General features: G+C 38.1%; 1 long non-coding RNA gene and 1 pseudogene across 1 annotated transcript; both read left to right on the top strand.

The window, feature by feature from the left end:
- The window catches only part of LOC132146673 (zinc finger protein 501-like), a 306,725-nt pseudogene that overhangs the window by 69,288 nt on the left and 216,272 nt on the right, over nucleotides 1–21,165 (top strand).
- LOC132153136 (uncharacterized) lies at nucleotides 796–5,103 on the top strand. The gene is made up of 5 exons (XR_009436621.1): nucleotides 796–901; nucleotides 1,748–1,858; nucleotides 4,058–4,143; nucleotides 4,266–4,439; nucleotides 4,683–5,103. It is a non-coding gene; the product is annotated as an uncharacterized LOC132153136 (long non-coding RNA).

Genomic DNA, 21,165 nt, shown 5'->3' with positions numbered 1-21,165 from the left:
AAATATTGTAAAATGCTATTAAAATAATAATAATAATCTTAAATCATTTAATATAAATAATTAAAAAGTTTATTAACCTTTTCAACCATTTAGCATTAAACATTTTCAATGTTGTTTGAAAGTTACAACAGGTGAACTTATTGCAATGTTGAAGGTTGGTCATGTGCCGGAAGTTTTTCAACGTTCAGCTTTAAACGTTAAATCAACGTTGTTTTAATGTTGAATCAATGTTGTTTCAATGTTGAAACAACAACCATCATTATTTCAACCATATTTCAACGTTGAAGGTAGGTCATGTACCGTAAGTTTTTCAACCATTCAGCTTTAAACGTTGTTTCAACGTTGAAACCACAACTGACCTTATTTCAACCATATTTCAATGTTAAAGGTCGGTCATGTGCCGGCTGGGATGACTCATTTGCAATTGTGTTTTTGATTTCCTGCATATAGTATTTAATGCTTTTTACTTTGAGTGATGAGTGGGTGTTCTTCCCAAGTTTCCAGTTGGCGGTCTGCATGAGAGAAGCTCTCTCTTAAATGAGCTTAATTGACATTACAGAAGGTACCCATTCTGCTGCTGCAACTGAATTGTGCTCTCTATTTCTTTGTATTTTAGCTTATTTAGCTTTACATTTTTGCTTTAACGTCATACAACTTACGCTGTGTTCTTTCTTGCTTGGAACTTGAAGGTCTCAGCACAGAAAATGCATTCTCTGATGGATTGTACAGAAAATGCTGAATTACCTTATGTGAGGTCTTGTGTGTGTTTTCTTTTACCAAATACTAATTAATGTTTTTTTTTTACCTTGAATGTCAGGTGAGTGTTCACCCCAAGCATCTTGTGGCTCATCTGCCTGGGAGAAGCTCATGGGAACATCTGGAGCTGAGAATGATGGAACTGGTAAATTTAAATAAATTTTCATTTTAATGGCTGGTTTTTATTCATTAAAGTGTCTTGCAACTTCTGACATCAGGCAGAATAAGCATATGACTAAACGTCTACAGTGTGTGCATAATTATTATGCATGTATATATCTGATAAAAAAAAAAAATCCAAGTATTTTGCCAATTACAAACCATAATAACCCATAACCACAAGCTGAAGTGTCATAAACAAATGAAGACTGATTCTCTAAAAAAAAGTTTTATGGATGGGTTTCATGGATAAGATAAAGATAGGTTAAGAGTGACTCTTGAGGTACCAGCACCAGTTCAAGTCAGATGACAGCAACGGTGACGAGGGAGTCGTGGTGTGAGCCGCTACTAACAATGAGTAAAGAGTTTACTATCTCTTTAGATTGGAAACTTTGCAACTTTACAGATCTTCTTTATGCACCAAGAGCTTGTAACGCTCCAATGAGAGAGGAAAAAATGAAAACGCATCATAGGACCCCTTTAATCATTTTAAACTTTAAATTGTGAGTTAAATCTCTTTTTTGGCCAATTTTACCTGTAAAAGAAAAAATTCTTATTTATACAAAACATATTTTCCTTCCTGCACTCTTAACAATTATAGAACGCTTATAAATTATTAGTATTTATTGAGATTGATGTGATTTGGAATTGGTAAAAATAAATGTAATAATAATAACGTAAAAATAAAAATATGATCAGAAAATCAACTTGAATAATAAGTTCACAAACTGCATGTCATTTATTTATTCAGCAATCAGAAACTTGACCCACACTGTTATGGAGTCAGGCTTTTGAGTTGTCATAAATGCTGTGAATTTATTTGTGTTTACAGTACTCATGTAGAGCCTGTTACCTTGACAGCTGGGGAAAGTCTCAAAACAGGCCTGCTGTGGCTTCTCCATGGCCCTTTGGTGGTGATTAACAAGTGCTGTTGAAAGAATTGGTATGTAGATGTTATGTCTGCCTCACAAAACAAGATTTTGTACTACACAAAGCCTTACTAAATCTTGAAATTGCTATCGCTTCTAATTGGCAACCAATTGTTTATTATTAAATCATCCTTAGTATGTAAATCCTCAAGTTATGAATGTTATGATAGTAGTTCTGTCCAAACTGTTAAAATAGCAACAGAATTGGGTGAAGCTGAAAAAGAAAAGTGATGTAAACCAACAAGTCACGAGAGCCTGTGCTATACATTGAACTTACCATGGCTAAGGAACATTCTTGAGAATGGAACAAAACATCCACAAATATCATTTTTCTAAATTTAAAACTCACAATTGCTGAAAGAATTCACTGCTTTGCTTGTTGTAAGCAGAGGTCGTATAACAGGACCTGAAAAAAAAATAGCACTCAGCAGTCACACACTATTATGTCTTAGTCATTTAACGTTTTGTTGTATTTTTACCTTTTGTCTTGATGTATTTTAGAGGTGTCGGAGCTTTTGGTGCAGGCAGGACTTTTGGTGTAGATGGATTTTTCTCTCTATTAAGGGAAAGTCTATACTGGGAAGTCGTGGCCTAATGGTTAGAGAGTCGGACTCCCAATCGAAAGGTTGTGAGTTCGAGTCCTGGGCTGGCAGGAATTCTGGGTGGGGGGAGTGCATGTACAGTTCTCTCTCCACCTTCAATACCACAACTTAGGTGCCCTTGAGCAAGGCATCGAACCCCCAACTGCCCCCCGGGCGCCGCAGCATAAATGGCTGCCCACTGCTCCGGGTGTGTGCTCACAGTGTGTGTGTGTGCATTTCGGATGGGTTAAATGCAGAGCACAAATTCTGAGTATGGGTCACCATACTTGGCTGAATGTCACTTCACTTTCACTTAATTTTTATTTTTTTGTTGGGGGTTTCATGACGCTCATCATCTGATGAGAATGTTTTCTTTCTAAGAGCAAAATCAGGGAATTAGATTATTTTACAAAAATGGATTATGTAGATAATAAACTAGCATGTTTGTCAATTAAAAAAATCAAAAACAAAAAAAAGCAATAAATACAGTGTCATTTCCTTTTCCAATTCAAACTCCAAAAAGGGTGCATACTACTTTCTGTGGTCTATATACAGGTTTTCTGACACCGTACATTAACCCAGGAAGGTTAGGAAAAGGCCAAAATATAATAAAAAAAAGAAAAGAAGCTGCTCTTATTTGAATGTGGCAAAAAAATTGGCAAAATTTACCCTTTGCAGGAAGTTTGATTGACAGGCAGGCTGACCAATCATAACGCAAAATCTGTGATTTTAGTCCGACAATTAAACCAGACCGGAGAGAAATGACCGGATTAACTTTGGTGGACTAAAATAATTTTTGTATAGACTTTGTGTTAAATAGGGGTGCACGATATATATCGGCCGATCGTAATGCGCATCTCGTCAGTAAAGCCGGTTCTCTAATCAGCGGTAAATTCCATCAGGTGCGTGATTTCACATAGAGCAGCTGTTACTACAGAGAGCCGTGGTTCACAGACAAGCTGCGCAAATCCACGTTCATTTTAAGCTAGGATTTGCGCAGCCTGTCTGTGATCAACGACTCTGTGTAGTTACAGCTGCTCTATGTGAAATCACGCACCTGATTAGAATATTTATCTTTTTTTCTACCGCAGTATGTTTGTTCACATTTGTTTCTTTGTGTGTGCTGTTGCGCTTATAGTTTTGATTTCTCCACGAGTCAGACAGGCTGTACGAGCCTCAACTGACGTGACCTTGATGCGTTCAAAACATTATACATTATTAGTCACCGTTTACACTGAAAGTACAATCAGAATCATTCTTGTCAAAGTTTCAGTGCTGTCCTAGTTATTGTTTATTTAAATTTTAATGAGGTTAATTGTCCTGTAGTTCAAGTACAATTCTCTTTCACTTGCCCCTTCACAAAATCCACTTGTCCTGGACAAGCTGAAAACCGTTAATGTCGAGCCCTGCATTAGAAACTGAACATAGCTGGTTTCTAATTGTTAATGACGTGAAAAGGTAGGGCTGAATTCAAGATTATAAGTAAATAACTTAAATTTATCTATGTTACTCACATAAACTTTGTATAGTTTCAGAAGACTGAATATTACTGTTTGTTATATTTACTTTTCAATGTATCTTTTGAAAGTGAAATATGTATTTTTACAACTTACTAGTGAATTCTTTTTATAGAATTTTCAGATTCTGAGATGTCAGAAGTGTAGCATGCCCTTTTCCATTTTTTGGAAATGTTGTCAAATGATGCTGAAATTATCAAAGTATGTGAACTTAATTCATGAAAACATCAAGCTGTGGAATGCCATGTATTAGTGATTTTGTCATATGTTTTAATAATGATTTATTTAAAGTGTATTCTAACTTGCTTACCCGACTCATGTAGAATTCTGGCCTGATGCTTGGTCCAACCCTTATCTGGCTGTGGTGCCTCCATCAACCTGACGCTCTTTAGTAACCGGTCCAAGTCTTTGTATGGAGGCCACCATGAGTGGCCATCTGAGTACCAGGACTTTGCTACAGGACCGGTACTCCCTTCTCCGATGAACTCCACTATCAGGTACATGTCCTTTTTTATTGTTGTTTTGTTTATTTTAGCTGGAACAACCTAAAGCCCCATAAAGTGTAACAATTCTTATTACATTTCAGTTGTTCATATGCATGATTCAGTTACCCAAAATAAAAGTAGCAAGTCCAAAAAAATATATATATATATTTGTGTGTGTGTAAAAGAGGGACTGAAACAAAATTACTGTCATAAGGAACTAAGAAAGCTTTCGCCTCAATGTTCTCAAACCTGCAGAAATGTGTTGGTCCTGAGATGCCATCAACTAGATGAATACCAAGTTCTGAGGATGGAATGGGATAATCAAAAAAAGGTTCATGATTGTTGAAGGTAGTGTAGGCCACGTAAATGTCATCCCTCGCTGAAATTATATTTTGCAGCTTTGCAACTTTCCCATCAATGTAAACAAAACTGTTGGCCTGGTCCAGTTTAAGAGTGTAAGAGCAGGTTTTTATTTCTTTGTACTGTGAAGATCCATGAAAACATTCAGGTAGACTGCCAGCCGTGTGTGGTTTTCTGAGCAGTGGTGGGTTGTTTTTCTCCTTTTTTTTTGCTGCAGCTTTGCATTTCTGAGAACCTTCTCACAATTTGACTCAGTGGACATGTAGGTTTCCGCAGGAGTCTCTTCAGCTTGTTAAGGTGATCCTCGTACTGGAAAGCACTGAAGTTGTCGAGGACACCATGGTGTTTTCATACCTGCAAACTCAGAAGGACTGAAAAGGGTGAAAGATTTTTTCATGTGCCTCTTTCGGGCCACACTTTCTTCCTCCACCACTTCTGCCCTATTTACAGCAGCACTAGTGGATGGCTGGCAGCCAAACTCCACACTCCTTTCGCTGACTTTCAGCTGCTTTTGCTGCCGCTGGGCTTTGTCCCTGGTTCCAGCCGTAATGATGTTCCCACACAGCCTTCTATCTACTGGCTCAAATTTTGAATCATCTCAGCTGAACATATCCACAGCACTCAGCTTTCTGATCTGTAGAGTATATTTGACAGTCTGGATAGTGCCGAATGTGGTGATGTTAAAGCTTGTACTTTTCTTGTCAATAATGTTGCCCATTATATTAAAAGAAGATTCAAATAATGGGCCATGGAATATTGACATTGCAGCTTTCACTGCTTGACACAGGCCTGGATATTTTCCAGTATCGTCGACACAGGCCCACCACCTCACAACATCATCTCCATCTTGGAAGCTGGGCAGGGACTGATCTACGTTGTACTGGAGAATTTCCTGGTGTGTGTCAACATCAGGCAGCAGGTGATCCATCATTGCAGTGAGTTTCCTCAGTTCAGACCCAGTTTGAGAGTGCCCTCTCAGTATTGGGTCCATGGCCGACAAACACTGGAGGGTCTTGCTCTGCAGTGGCAGCTTTTGTTGCAAGTATCTGGCACACGTGATGTATGCCTGTGAGACTTCTTCCAGGAATGGGTTCAGCAGCTGAAACAGATCAGCAACACTTACTATACTTTTATCATACAAACTCTGCAGAGGCTCCTAATCAAGCATTAATCATTCTAATTGCAGTACACAATTTAAATTACTAACAGGGTGTTGTGGATGTGCCACTCTGAATTGATTAGCCTTCTACCCCACATACATCTCCCTCACAGGCAGCAGTTTGTTGTCCAATTCCATAGTAGCCAGAGTTTTGGACATCAGGTTCAGGTGCTCAGATTTGACAAAGCAGGCAAGGAAGTTGGTAAAGACTTGAAGCTGTTTTTCATGCAGTTTATGAATGTAGCAAACGTTCGTTGGATGTAAGGAAGAGGACAAAGGGGTCGGCTGGACTGCTGACAGTTTTATTATAAACAAAAAGAACTCAAAAGTTATAAACACCCAAACGGTGACTCTTATTCTGACAACGCTAGTTTCGTTTCGGTCTTTCCGGTTTCCGTTTCCATTTCCGGCTGGGGTCTCTCTCTCGCTTGCTTCCGACTCTCCTGGCATTTTAAACTCTCTCCACGCCAATTACTAGATCAAGAAACAGGTGATGATAATTTCTGCCCAAACCACTCACTTACCGCTCGTCTCCTGATTCTCTCTCCTGCTGCAGACTTCGCTAAACCACGCCCCCCCTGCCACATACCCCCATCCGGCCTGCAGCCCCCCCCCCCCCATTTCTGGAAAGTAAGTCAGCCACCGCCATCTGAACACCCGGCCTGTGGATCACCTTGAACTTAAAAGGCTGAAGAGCTAGATACCAACGAGTGATCCGCGCGTTGGTATCCTTCATGCGGTGGAGCCACTGCAGCGGAGCGTGGTCCGAACAGAGGATGAACTCCCGTCCCAGGAGATAATAGCTGAAGGTGAGGACGGCCCATTTGATGGCCAGGCACTCTTTCTCGATGGTGCTGTACTTAGCCTCTCTCTTCGAGAGCTTCCGGCTAATGTACAGCACCAGCCGTTCCTCCCCCTCTATCTCCTGCAACAGAAAAGGGAGAGAAAAATCAGGAGAGTGTAACAACGGCCCGCCACACAGGGCAGCCTTGACCTGAGTAAAGGCCTGCTGGCACGGCTCCGTCCACTGGACCGTATCTGGCACCTCCTTTTTAGTAAGGTCAGTCAAAGGGCTGGTGAGGTCCGAATAATTAGGAATAAACCGTCTATAATATCCCGCCAGCCCCAAGAACTGCCTTACCTCCTTTTTGGTCTTGGGACGTGGGCAGGTCGCAATAGCAGCTGTCTTATCAATTTGGGGACGCACCTGCCCATGCCCCAAGTGGAAGCCCAGATACCTTACTTCCACCCGCCCACACTTCTTTGGGTTGGCCGTGAGCCCTGCTCCCCTCAGCGACCTCAGGACAGCCCTCAGATGCTGCATATGCCGCTGCCAATCATTACTATATATAATGATATCATCGAGGTAGGCAGCTGCATACGCAGCATGGGGCGACAGAATCCTGTCCATGAGGCGCTGAAAGGTAGCTGGGTCCCCGAACAAGCCAAACGGAAGGGTAACAAATTGGTGTAATCCAAACGGCATTGTGAAAGCTGTCTTTTCTCTGTACAATGGAGACAAGGGGATCTGCCAATAGCCCTTTGTTAAGTCCAATGTCGAATAAAAGCGAGCCGCGCCTAGCCGATCAAGCAACTCGTCAACCCGCGGCATTGGATACGCGTCGAATTTCGACACAGCATTCACCTTGCAGTAATCTACACAGAAACGGACTGAGCCGTCCATTTTCGGAACTAAAACTATCGGGCTCGCCCAGTTACTATTACATTCTTCTATTACCCCCATGTCAAGCATAGCGCCTAATTCAGCCTGAACTACTTTTTTCTTGTGCTCAGGTAAACGATACGGCCGGCTGCAAACTACCACGCCCGGCTCAGGCTCGATATGGTGCTGAATCAGGTTAGTAGGTGCTGAATTTCGTTTTTGCCCTGAGATGGTCCCTCCCTCCTCCCCCTCCCTCTCCACGCCAATTACTACAACAAGAAACAGGTGATGATAATTTCTGCCCAAACCACTCACTTACTGCTCGTCTCCTGATTCTCTCTCCCGCTGCAGACTTCGCTAAACCACGCCCCCCCTGCCACAATGAACAAGTGTCTGACTGCCCTATAAAGAAAATAACATTAACATACATTGAACATGTGTGTGTTTTGCATGTGCATATTAATTTTAACTCAGGACTCCCGAAAGATAAATACAAGAATTCCCTCAGATAACCTCACTATGAAAAAGCATTATACCCTGTGGTCAAATAAAATGTTGTCAGAAATTATTAGACATGGGATCACTATAATTTATTTTCTAGACCCAGGCACCACAGAATCCTGTAACATTTTTATAATCAATCTAATTCTCATAATTTGTGATATTTTTTCTTATTTTGAAAAACCTGATGAGAAATGTAGCATTCACCTGAATAGAAATGGGAGCCATAAGCAGAGGACTCAATGTTCAGCTCACCTGGAACACCATGACATATTCTTTTAGGATCGGTAGCACTCCTGTATAAACACTGAGGTGCAGCTCAGTTATGGTTGTTTCATGCCACCCCCTTCTAACCACCCTCTTCTTCCGGCCTTTTCCCAGCTGTGTCATTCCTGGAAAAATCAAAGGCTCTATAACAAAGCTCTGTACAAAAGCTAACATTCCTTTGGTTACCATAGTGCAGGTAGGCAATCACAGATCCAAGGATAAATAACTGTGATGAGTTACCTTTTTTGCTGAGGTCCTCATGAAAGGATTGAATCTGTCTCTGTGCCTTTTTGCTCACTTTGTAATTGGCAAAAAGCTGCCTCAAGGGGTCCTTGTAGAGGGCCTTGTCTTCCCTGTCCATAAAGCCATAGTAAAGAACCTTGTAGACAGGAAGCAGCCTCTGGGTGCTAATGGCAACATCATAAGCCGATAGCCAGCGATGCTGAATGAACCTTTTGGGAGCGAAACCAGGAAGGCCCATGAACTCGCATATCTCTCTGAAGTAGAGAGATACATCAAATCAGTTTTTTTCCTCAAAGAGCTCAGGTAGCCTAAATTTGTCAGTTAAGGATAATTTTTTTTTTTAGAATCTAAATTACATCTAGAAAATACAGTCAATACAGTCCCAACAAGTATAGCAGCAGGTAAGTATATTGTAACGATAAAAGGTTTAGTGTTTAGTGTTGCAGTCAGTAGCTTGAAGTCAGTAGCATGAATCATTCTGAACTAAAAAATATTTCTATAATGGAAATTGAATATTATTAACCAACCTGGCCTGTAGCCCATTGATGATCTACATGTAGGTCACCAAACAGCCGTTCAAGATAATTGCTGAAAGGAGCTGCAAAAACCTTTGCAGCATTGTGGATATGGTGGCAACCATCAACATCAAGTAGGTTTGGGCAGTGGTTCTGGTGCACTCTCGTTTCCAACCCCATTTTACTTCCTCGCATAACACCGCAGGAGTCCATCAGCATGCTTACAAGGTTGAACCATGGGATGTTGTTATCCTTAAAGAACTTAACTATCAACTTTTCTAGCTTGAGAGCGCTAACCTTCAAAACCTCTAAAGAGCCTAGGTGTTCCACATCAACCGTCTTCTTGTCTGGGTTGATTTCTGAGTCGCTGACCAGGATGAACCTCTCGTCGAGGTTGATGGAAAATGGATACTTCCGTGTATTGCTGAAGATCCTCTCCGAAAATGTAAATCCCAATCCATGCATCATTTTGTATGCTGCTGCGCGTGACATCTTCAACCCACTCAGAGCTACTTTATCTGTAGCCAGCGTTTGGGCCAGCTTCACCATCACTGGTACAAATGTAAAAGGAAGTGTATGTTCCACAAGAGTAGCGAGAACCATCGCCTAGACAAAGAAAACATTATTCGATTTTCATAAGCAAAACTTTTGCAAAAAGCCTGCCTTTTATTATCTAGTCTAGTTCAACTCTAGTACAATTGAATAAACACACCATATACACTACATACAAATTGTCCTGGTAATGTAGCCTACTTTTATGTAGCCTGACAATAGCTTACTGGCAAATGTCAAGTAACCGGTCAACAGTGAAATAGTAGTTATTAAATTATTTAGTGACACGGAAAACTACAAGCCTATTTAATTTATAAAACACACCTCTGCATTAGCAGCCCGCTGACATGTAGGTACAGGCACCTTTCCAACCAGATGATAATTGTTGGATGAGGGTTGGAACTAAACTCATTAGAATGGCTAAAATGTCAATATTGAATGTAAAAATATAATTTTGATCTGCCCAAAATTTAATGACATGAGTAGGGATATCCGCTGTTAGTGTCAACAACTCAATGTGGCCGGAGTGGGTGTGTGAAACGCGCACACTTGGCTTAGTAATAATTCAAATACAGTAAACAACATTTAACATGTTCTCCTGGAGTCAGACTCTGAGTATTAAAACAATACGGTCAGAATCAGATGACTCGTTGGCTGACATCCCCCCCAAGCCTGAATGATATCGCTGCAGATCAGACGCAAGCTAATGAAGTAATGCAGTAGCTCTTTCAGGTAAGGTGACCAGACGTCCCGAAAAATTCGGGACAGTCCCGAAATCTAAACTGTTGTCCCGAATCCCAGCCCTAATTGTCCGAAAAATTATACTAAAGCAAAATCCTGAGTAGTTATTGTCTGATGAACATTAAAAACTGTCTGCGGAGGTTGAGTCGTCCTGCAACTAGCCCCCGCCGGCTGCTCATTGGCTGCAGCATCTTTTTTCTAAGTTCTAAAAAAAATACCGTAGGCGGCTAGGCACGAATTTAGATATTCATTTATCTAATTAATCTATATGCACAAAGACAATACGACCTTTTTGTCCCCTTTTTGTTTTAAAGCTTGATGAAGAGAGCGCAAGTTGCTGCAGATGCGAGGAGGACAGTGATGCACGCGTACAGGAGTGATTGACAGTTCGCGGCACCGTGTACAAAAAATATGTTTAAGCTCATTAGCGTTAGCGGTACAGAAAGGTCTGATTTACGCACTGTTACAACAGTCATTGTTTTTTTTTTTTCTTTTTACAATAACATTTGAGTTCATGATTTTAATGTTGTTGTTTCTTGTGGCAGACTAAAGAGTAATGACAGACGGTTGATCTTTGAATAAAAATGTGTTTAGTTAAGGTTTGAAATTCATTATCTTTTATTATAGGCTACAAAGTCTAATATCATAAGCCCCCCATCCCGTCACCCAAGACCGCAGACACCCCCCTTAAACCGCCCCACCCCCCACCCCCCGTCCTGAATTTAAGCCAATCTCATTTGGTCACCCTATTCTAAGGGTATTTTTTATTTTTTCAAAATCCTTTTGCACATTTTATTTATGTTCAGTTGCTCTTTCTAGCTCAAGCAAATCCACAAACTAATAAAATGATTGATTATTTTTTTATAAGGTCGTCTGTTCACTGCTCTATATAAAACCCCTTCAATATAGTTGTTGTTACCTCAGGGGATGAGGGGAGTCATCAAAAAAAAAAAAAAACATATATATATAGGCTATAATAGAGTACCGGCACCTCTTTTGGGCCACTTAAAGCACTGGGGGTATACATGTAATTACTACAGTTACTACACATAAAACAATTGCTATGTTAATTTACTATATTCAGAATATATGTGTATATTTACGTGAATACATGTTCCCCATAACAGTTAACATTTAATGGGTGTTATGTTTTTAGGATTTTTAATATGTTTTATGTTTTAAAACGGCAAGCAAAGAGTATTTTGTTTTACAATGTCATGTTTGTATTTTAACCATTTTTAATTTTTTTTTGCTAATGTGTAGCACAACCTACATAAATACATTCACTATATTTGTTTTCTTTGACTTCAAGTAAAATTACTGTTAGCTTGAAACGAGTCACTTTAAATAAGAAATTGGGCTGACATTTTTTGCATGTATTTTTGTCTACGGAGGGATCAAGCAAACAAAGGTTGTGCATGATGGGTTCCAAAGAGAGTTTGTGTGTGTGTGTGTGTGTGTGTGTGTGTGTTTATAGTTATGGTTGTATTTGTATTTTTATTATAAATGCATGTGTCTAGTTGGACGCGAGCGGCGCAAATAGGATAATCACTGATATCACCTACACTGGAAGCGGGGCGACTTGACAAATCCCCGTCAGTAAAATGATTCCTCGTTCTATTTCTGGCATAGCTCTTTGCAACAATGGTTGCGTCTGTGTGATATGCCCCAACAAATGTGAGACGTCTATACGACGTGCAAATCAAGTCTAAATTGCATCGGTCGGTCTGGACCATATCTGGGTGTCTACTCGACGTGAAAATCCGGTTCATATCTGGACGTCGAACTACGACGTCCCTTGGACATCGATATGAGGTTCAAAATTTGACCGTTGGGCTAAGGATTTTCTTGGACGTCTGTAGAACGTGCAGCACAGGTTCAGGAAATCGACATGTTTTTTTTTATATACATACAGTACAGACCATAAGTTTGGACACACCTTCTCATTAAAAGAGTTTTCTTTATTTTCATGACTATGAAAATTGTAGAGTCACACTGAAGGCATCAAGGGCTATTTGACCAAGAAGGAGAGTGATGGGGTGCTGCGCCAGATGACCTGGCCTCCACAGTCACCGGACCTGAACCCAATCGAGATGGTTTAGGGGTGAGCTGGACCGCAGACAGAAGGCTAAAGGGCCAACAAGTGCTAAGCATCTCTCGGGGAACTCCTTCAAGACTGTTGGAAGACCATTTCAGGTGACTACCTCTTGAAGCTCATCAAGAGAATGCCAAGAGTGAGCAAAGCAGTAATCAAAGCAAAAGGTGGCTACTTTGAAGAACCTAGAATATGACATTTTCAGTTGTTTCACACTTTTTTGTTATGTATATAATTCCACATGTGTTAATTCATAGTTGTGATGCCTTCAGTGTGAATCTACAATTTTCATAGTCATGAAAATATAGAAAACTCTTTGAATGAGAAGGTGTGTCCAAACTTTTGGTCTGTACTGTATAAACACAAAGCAATCCTTTGATTTCTGATTTAAATATCACATGTAGCCTATACTCTTCTGAAACATTTAGGTGATAAATTAATGTAATCTATAAATGTTTAAAAACATAGGCCTAATTAAAGTACTATAATGTGACCATATAAAAACTTACATGGATTTATTTATTTGTTTGAGTGGTATTTTTCACTGGAGCATTGACAGAATGGGACAGAGCTAATTAACGTTAATGTTACTTGGAAATTCAAACAGTAACGGTCATCTGACTACTGGTGTTGAGCCAAAGTTAAGCATAAATGTGCTTTTATTCATCGTTTTATCAATCTGTTTAATTTCACTTCAGATTAATATTTCAAATTATTTATTTGGATTAGAAAGATAATATATTTTCAAATTCCTCTTTTTGTAATTGTACATATCCCTGTTGGTTTATTTTAGGTGGTTCAATTTACAGTCTGAGGTAAAATTATGATGATCCTTTTTAACTTAGTTATTAAAATTGGTCACTAAAACAGGTAACCATAATTTTTCTTGATCAAATAAAAGTAACGGTTTTGTTATTTTGTATATATTTTTCTACTTTTCGGCAACAAAAAAAGTTTAACTTCTGATTCATAATCTACACACTCTACTGGTAACGTTAAGACTACTGACACCTAGTGGTAAGTTTTAGTAACGTTACTGGCAAATACAAATACATTCTGTCACTACATCAACAATAATGTAAGATTTTCAAAACTTTATCTTGTGTGAAGTCACGTTTTGAAATCACGTTTTGAAATGATTCACTAAAGACAAAAAATCAGTCTGGCAGAATTTTCTGATCATATCTTCACCACAAAGGTAAAAATGAGCATTGTGAAGCTATATTTATATTTATGATAATCATTTATATTTAATTTGTGTTTCAAGGCAGTTGGTGAAGACAGAGAGATGTTGTGACGACAGGACAGATCCTCCTTCCACACCAGTCTCTGCTGTATATGGATGCCTGTCCACTAGCACAGGTCATTTACAACATTTTGGTGCCAGGGACCCCTAGCCATTGTTTGGAATAACGGCATTTAAAAGAATGGCTTTAGATAACGACGTTATTTTTTCAGTAACGTGGTAATCTAATCAACTGACTTGTGAAAACTGCTTAAAAAAAAAAAAAAATCTTTGACATATAGCAACTTTTTTTTTTTTTTTTTTTTTTTTTTTTTTTTTACAGTAACGCAAATAGTTACTTTCCCTGGTAACGAGTTACTTTTATTATAGAGTAATTCAGTTACTAACTCAGTTACTTTTTGGAACAAGTCGTGAGTAACTATAACTAATTACTTTTTTAAAGTAACGTTCCCAACAGTGCCCCTAGCAGAGAAGATTTTTCAAGGACACCCTCAGAATTACAAGATTTTAAGGTTTAAAATTATTGTGGGTTGGAGTATAATGAACATAATATGATTGTTTTGTTTATTCATTTAGTTTTTTTAAATGATCCCAATTTTTTTAATAATACATTTGTTTAATACAGCACAATATAGGACTAAGTTGCACCAGGTCAGGAAAAACACATAAGTTGCATCGGTGTATAAGAAACATTTTACTATTAATTTCAGAAATAATTTAAATACTGATAAATAAAACAAATGTAAAGAAACTTAAAAACTATAAACACTGTAAATATTTTATTTTCCCTCACTTTCAAATCATCTATTCAAAACAGAACAAAAATAAAATATTTAGGCCTATGTATAAAATAAACTAATTCTAGTGCCATTAGTTACAAGCTTACAAAAGTTATCTTTTGTTAAATAAAGAAACCAAAAAAAAAATACACTTGCCATCTCAGTTTCTGTGAACCTCATCCTGAAATGTAGAAAACACAGAGGTACAGACAATGCTACTGTGTACAGACAGACTTGAGAGAGTGAGAACTATATTTATAGAAACTTTTAAGTGCCCTCTTTTATGTTTACATTGTGCTTAGGCTTTTTGACATTACATGCATTATATATGTTACTTTGAAATAATTCAGCACATCTCAGAAGATTCAAAAATATGACTTGTAGTCTGAAAAATATGGTATAAATTATTTTATGGACCTATTTGCTTTGGTCCTGAACCCCAGATCGAAAACCCTTGCATTGTAGTATATTGTGTTTTTTATTATTATTATTATTATTATTATTATTGTGCATGCAGATAATATTTAGGCACACAAACACTTGACTATTGCATGAATAAAGAATACCATATTTAAGAATTTTATGCTAATTGCAGTTGAAATAAAAATGAAAAAGCTTAAAAAGTGAAGCTCCAACAGGTGAACATAATGTGTGGACCCAACTAAACTAAATTGTTTGTTGTTAATTGTTATCCACTGTATAATAAGTGAAATTTATTTAATTTTTATGTTTTTTGTGTGAACACACTGTTTCTTTAAGTTTATTTACAAGTACAAAAATATCTTGCATGGAAATAAACATGAGATTTAATTGAATGCAGCCTGAGAGTGTTTATTTTGTCCAGAAACAGTATAAATGAGACCTTACAAGACGTTGAAAATACGTCCAGAAATATCCACATCTGAACTCAATTTTAACCTCCTAGAGACGTCCTGTGGACGTCCAAAAGACGTCGAAAAAAGATGTTATAAAAACTTTCATTCTGGCTCTTCAGGGAACGTCATTTCAACGTCCGACAAAGACGTCGTTTCGACGTACTTTTGCTCAGTGGGGGTAGTGCTTTAAAAACTCTAGTTTTCCTCATTTAACTGCTTGCTCCGATCGGTGCTGCGTGGCAGCACGTAATTTCAAATGTTGAAGATTCATCGTATAGATGTCGTATAGAGGTAAAGAAGACGGCTCATTAACCGCTAAAAACATTCGATCGAATGCGATGTTCACCAGATGCTACGATCTTTCACAGACGTCTCCGTCTGTGCTATCTGGGATGAACACGAGTAGACCCAGCCAACATTTCATTGTGGGTATTTGGTGGGCTGTCAGTTGGGCCCTGCATGGGCAACCCAAATGGGACCCATATATTTTTGTCCATCGGCTCCACTTGGGCCCCGTGTGTGTTAACCCATAGGGGCCCATGATGGGTCCATAGTGGGCTCCAAGTGGGGCCTATGTGGGTGTTCATTAGAGGGGCCCACATGGGTCCCAAATAACTGGGGCCAAGGTGGGCCACATACAAAACCCTTATGGGGCCCAGATGGGTGATTACACTAGACCCACAAATGGCCCTTAAATGGGGTTTTAGTGGGACCACAGTGGGTCAGAACTGGGCCCCATTTATATTTCTTTATTAATTCCTCTGGATAAAGTTAATGTGCTAATATGCAATAAAACTCGAAATTAAAATGTTTTATTTACCTAAAAAATTGGTGCTTAATAAATTTCAAATTACATGTTAAAATATTTCAAATCTGAAGAAAGTGACTTCAACTCAGAATCTCTAAATCACATTTTTTATTGGGTAAAACAAAATAAAACAAAACTGCATAAAAATACGGTAACACTTTCTATGAAGCCCATATTTATAATACATTAAGGCATTATAATGAATGCATAATGTATTATAAAAAACTTATAATACAGTAGGTATATCAACTAAGGTATAATCATAACAATTATAATACATTATAATACGTAATATAATTCATCATGGTTATAAGTTTAAGAGTATGATTATTTATAACACAATGAACACCATATTGAATCTACTTAATTTTCAGTATAACGGGCTGTGTATCATATCTTAACATTAAGATCTGCACATTATCTTATTACAGCTTGTGAGTGGTTAGATGTTGAGTGTTACTTTAGTGTTTCCTTTGGAGCTAATGGTTAATTGATGTGAGCTTAATACTCTTAACTGAAAAAATATTCAATCTTTTATATGGTTACATTTTATTTTGATGGTCCCCTTAATCAATCGATTATAGGCAACTTTGCCACTACGTCAACTAACTCTTATAAGAGTATTAGTAAGCTCAAGAATGGTAGAATCTAGTATGGTAGAATAAGTTGACGTACTTGCAAAGACACCTATGTCAGTTTATCTGTTGGTTGACCATCAAAATAAAGTGTTAGCATATATTTACAGTAGCAGACATGGTAATACTCCAAAGACAGCTAGTTGATATAGTTGCAGAGTTACCCAACAGCTGTCTAAGGGGTACCATCAAAATAATCAAACTGATATTACAATAAAAATAGTTCAAAGCAAATGTGTCATATTACAAATTCATCTGATCTGATATCTAATCTTATGGCTGTTTGAGAGAAAACCTTTTTTTATTATTATTACTACTGCTACTACTATTTATAAGTGGGCTTTTTACCGCTTTAAGTAAAGTAGCATCAGAAAAATGGCAAGTTATGAGACTTATAATACATTCTAACTATGAGAAATATAATCAATTTATAAAAGTGGATGCAACGTGTTGTGTTATAAATAATCATACTCTTAAAAGCTATAACCACAAATAAGTAAAACCTGTTCTAATGAATATTCATGAGATGATCCAACATATAAGTTGTATTGTAATGCATTCCTTGTAATGCTTTAAGAATACCCTTATAATGTATAATATGGGCTTCATAGAAAGTGTTAATACAAAAATACTTGAACAGAACAGGATGAAATGGTATTATTCCTGGGCCTGTGCAGACTTCTCAGCTTCATACCTAAAAAACAGTAAGAAAGAAAAACAGAAAAGTAAATTATATTAAAATACTACTAAAACATTTACAAAAGCATATGTGGTTATAATTAAGTTGTGCCAGTACTTCATATTTTTGCCCAAGTGACAAAAATGTCACTTAAAGGAATAGTTATACTACTTAAGGTAATATGAACAAGTTAAAAGTGACACTTTTCAGTTTAGAAATGTAATTTTAAAAGTACTATTATTTTATTATTTTGTTATATATTCAGTAACACAAGTTATTGCATCACACCAACAGCTTTATTCATGATCTTTTATTTTTCAGAGCTGAACTTTAACAGAACAGAACAGAATTACCAGAATATTAACCATAATTCATCAATGAACATACATATAGCCTAAAAGTAAAATCATAGATAACACATTTTGCCAGTGGAAAATAAATGGTGTAAATATAAAAATAAAAGTTTGAAGAGTTCATGTACTTAATTAGTAAGATTATACAACAATATTCAGAGAACAAATATCATCTCAAAACATATAAAATGGTCTTCTTTATGGAGACGACTCTTCCCGTCTGCCTCACGATGGTCAGTCAGCACCTGCGGGAGGGAAATGATAGTTAGTGTAGGAGCCATTTATGTTTGCATAATATTTATTTTGTTTAGATATGTTTATAGCAGTATTTTGGACACTGGGTGACAGTGATTAGATGCACATGGTTGTATATAAGGGTGCATAGGTGACAGGAAGTGGTAGCCACAGGTAGGGGGAGCACAAACAGTTCTCACCAGACCACAGACAACAGAGCCAGAGACAAAGCTACAGAGCACGGATTACAGATCAAACAGCATAGACCTACACGTAAACAACTGAAAACAAGATAAGAAATCAAAAGGTATGTTCATCTGTTTGTACAATTTATTACAATAAACCACAAACCTCAACTGCAATAATCTCTGGAAAATCTTTGTGTGTCTGCGTATAAAACTTCACCCCCTACCTGTGTGCATGATGGCAAAGTTATAGTAAAACAGGATAAGGATTGCCAAAACATAAGTGAGAACTGTGTTCTATGAGTGAAAATTGAGCCTGTAAAAATATTGGAACTGGATAAAGATTGTTTTCAGCAGAACGGATTGTTTTCTTTCAATCAACTGGACGCCGTCATTCCCAATTAACCGAACATTGACGCCACCTGTGCGAAGCTGATTGACGGAGATTGGAAACTCCGATTGACAACGTGCAGGCAGAGGGGTATGTGAAACATTAAGCTTTATTGGATAAGCCAGAAACAGCTACATTAATGGACTTCGTTGACTGAAGCACATACTGTCCTCACAATATCAGCTGTCTACCCTATACCATCAAAGCTCCTAATAGAGGTGCTTCCAGAAGTCATAGATCCTCTTCTGACTATTATTAATTCCTCATTGTCATTAGGATATGTCCCCAAAACCTTCAAACTGGCTGTTATTAAGCCTCTCATCAAAAAACCACAGCTTGACCCCAAAGAACTAGTTAATTATAGACCAATCTCGAATCTCCCTTTTCTGTGCAAGATACTAGAAAAGGTGGTATCCTCACAATTATATTCCTTCTTAGAGAAAAATGGTATATGTGAGGATTTCCAATCAGGATTTAGACCGTATCATAGTACTGAGACTGCTCTCCTTAGAGTTACAAATGATCTGCACTTATCATCTGATCGTGGGTGTATCTCTCTATTAGTTTTATTGGATCTTAGTGCTGCGTTTCACACAATTGACCACAAAATTCTTTTGCATAGACTTGAACACTTTGTTGGCATCAGTGGAAGTGCATTAGCATGGTTTAAATCGTACTTATATGACCGCCATCAGTTCGTAGCAGTGAATGAAGATGTATCCTATCGATCACAAGTGCAGTATGGAGTACCTCAAGGCTCAGTACTAGGGCCACTACTCTTCACGCTCTATATGTTACCCTTGGGAGATATCATCAGGAAACATGGTGTTAGCTTTCACTGTTATGCTGATGATACTCAACTCTATATTTCTTCGCAGCCCGGTGAAACACACCAATTTGAAAAACTAATGGATTGCTTAGTCGATATAAAAAACTGGATGACAAGTAATTTCTTACTGCTAAATTCTGAAAAAACAGAGGTGTTAATTATAGGACCTAAAAACTCCGCTTGTAATAACCTAGAACACTGTCTAAGACTTGATGGTTGCTCTGTCAATTCTTCGTCATCAGTTAGGAACCTAGGTGTGCTATTTGATCGCAATCTTTCCTTAGAAAGCCACATTTCTAGCATTTGTAAAACTGCATTTTTCCATCTCAAAAATATATCTAAATTACGGCCTATGCTCTCAATGTCAAATGCAGAAATGTTAATCCATGCTTTTATGACCTCAAGGTTAGATTATTGTAATGCTTTATTGGGTGGTTGTTCTGCACGCTTAGTAAACAAACTACAGCTAGTCCAAAATGCAGCAGCAAGAGTTCTTACTAGAACCAGGAAGTATGACCATATTAGGTCCTGTCAACACTGCACTGGCTCCAAGTCAAGCATCGTATAGATTTTAAAATATTGCTTATTACCTATAAAGCCCTGAATGGTTTAGCACCTCAGTATTTGAATGAGCTCCTTTTACATTATAATCCTCTACGTCCGCTACGTTCTCAAAACTCAGGCAATTTGATAATACCTAGGATATCAAAATCAACTGCGGGTGGCAGATCCTTTTCCTATTTGGCGCCTAAACTCTGGAATAACCTACCTAACATTGTTCGGGAGGCAGACACACTCTTGCAGTTTAAATCTAGACTAAAGACCCATCTCTTTAACCTGGCATACACATAACATACTAATATGCTTTTATTATCCAAATCCGTTAAAGGATTTTTAGGCTGCATTAATTAGGTAAACCGGAACCGGAAACACTTCCCATAACACTCTATGTACTTGCTACATCATTAGAAGAATGGCATCTACGCTAATATTTGTCTGTTTCTCTTTAGTTCCGAGGTCACCGTGGCCACCAGATCCAGTCTGTGTCCAGATCAGAGGGTCATTGCAGTCACCCGGATCCAGTATGTATCCAGACCAGATGCTGGATCAGCACCTAGAAAGGACCTCTACATCCCTGAAAGACAGCAGAGACCAGGACAACTAGAGCCCCAGATACAGATCCCCTGTAAAGACCTTGTCTCAAAGGAGCACCAGGACAAGACCACAGGAAAGTTGGGGACACTTCATCTACAGCGATATCGTTGACTTGATTGCAAATAAATGCACAGACACTATTTAATTGAACAGAGATGACATAACTGAATTCAATAATGAACTGCCTTTAACTATAATTTTTTCATTATTGACACTGTTTTCCTAATGAATGTTGTTCAGTTGCTTTGACGCAATGTATTTTGTTTAAAACGCTATATAAATAAAGGTGACTTTGACTTTGACTTTGTCTGAAACATTCTGTAATTCCCGTGTGGTTCACTGGATCACGCTAAAGGTGAAACAAATATGTCCATTGTCAAGTCTGACGTTCGGTCACAAGATGGCGATGTTGCACTGGATTCTGAAAAAGAAAAAAGGGTTATTAAACATACTGCTAAAGGTTTGGAAATGTT

This window comes from Carassius carassius, chromosome 1, assembly GCF_963082965.1.
Source record: "Carassius carassius chromosome 1, fCarCar2.1, whole genome shotgun sequence".
Taxonomy (NCBI): Eukaryota; Metazoa; Chordata; class Actinopteri; order Cypriniformes; family Cyprinidae; genus Carassius; species Carassius carassius.
Note: the sequence above shows the minus strand (reverse complement) of the source record. Positions and strands in the feature narration are given on the sequence as shown.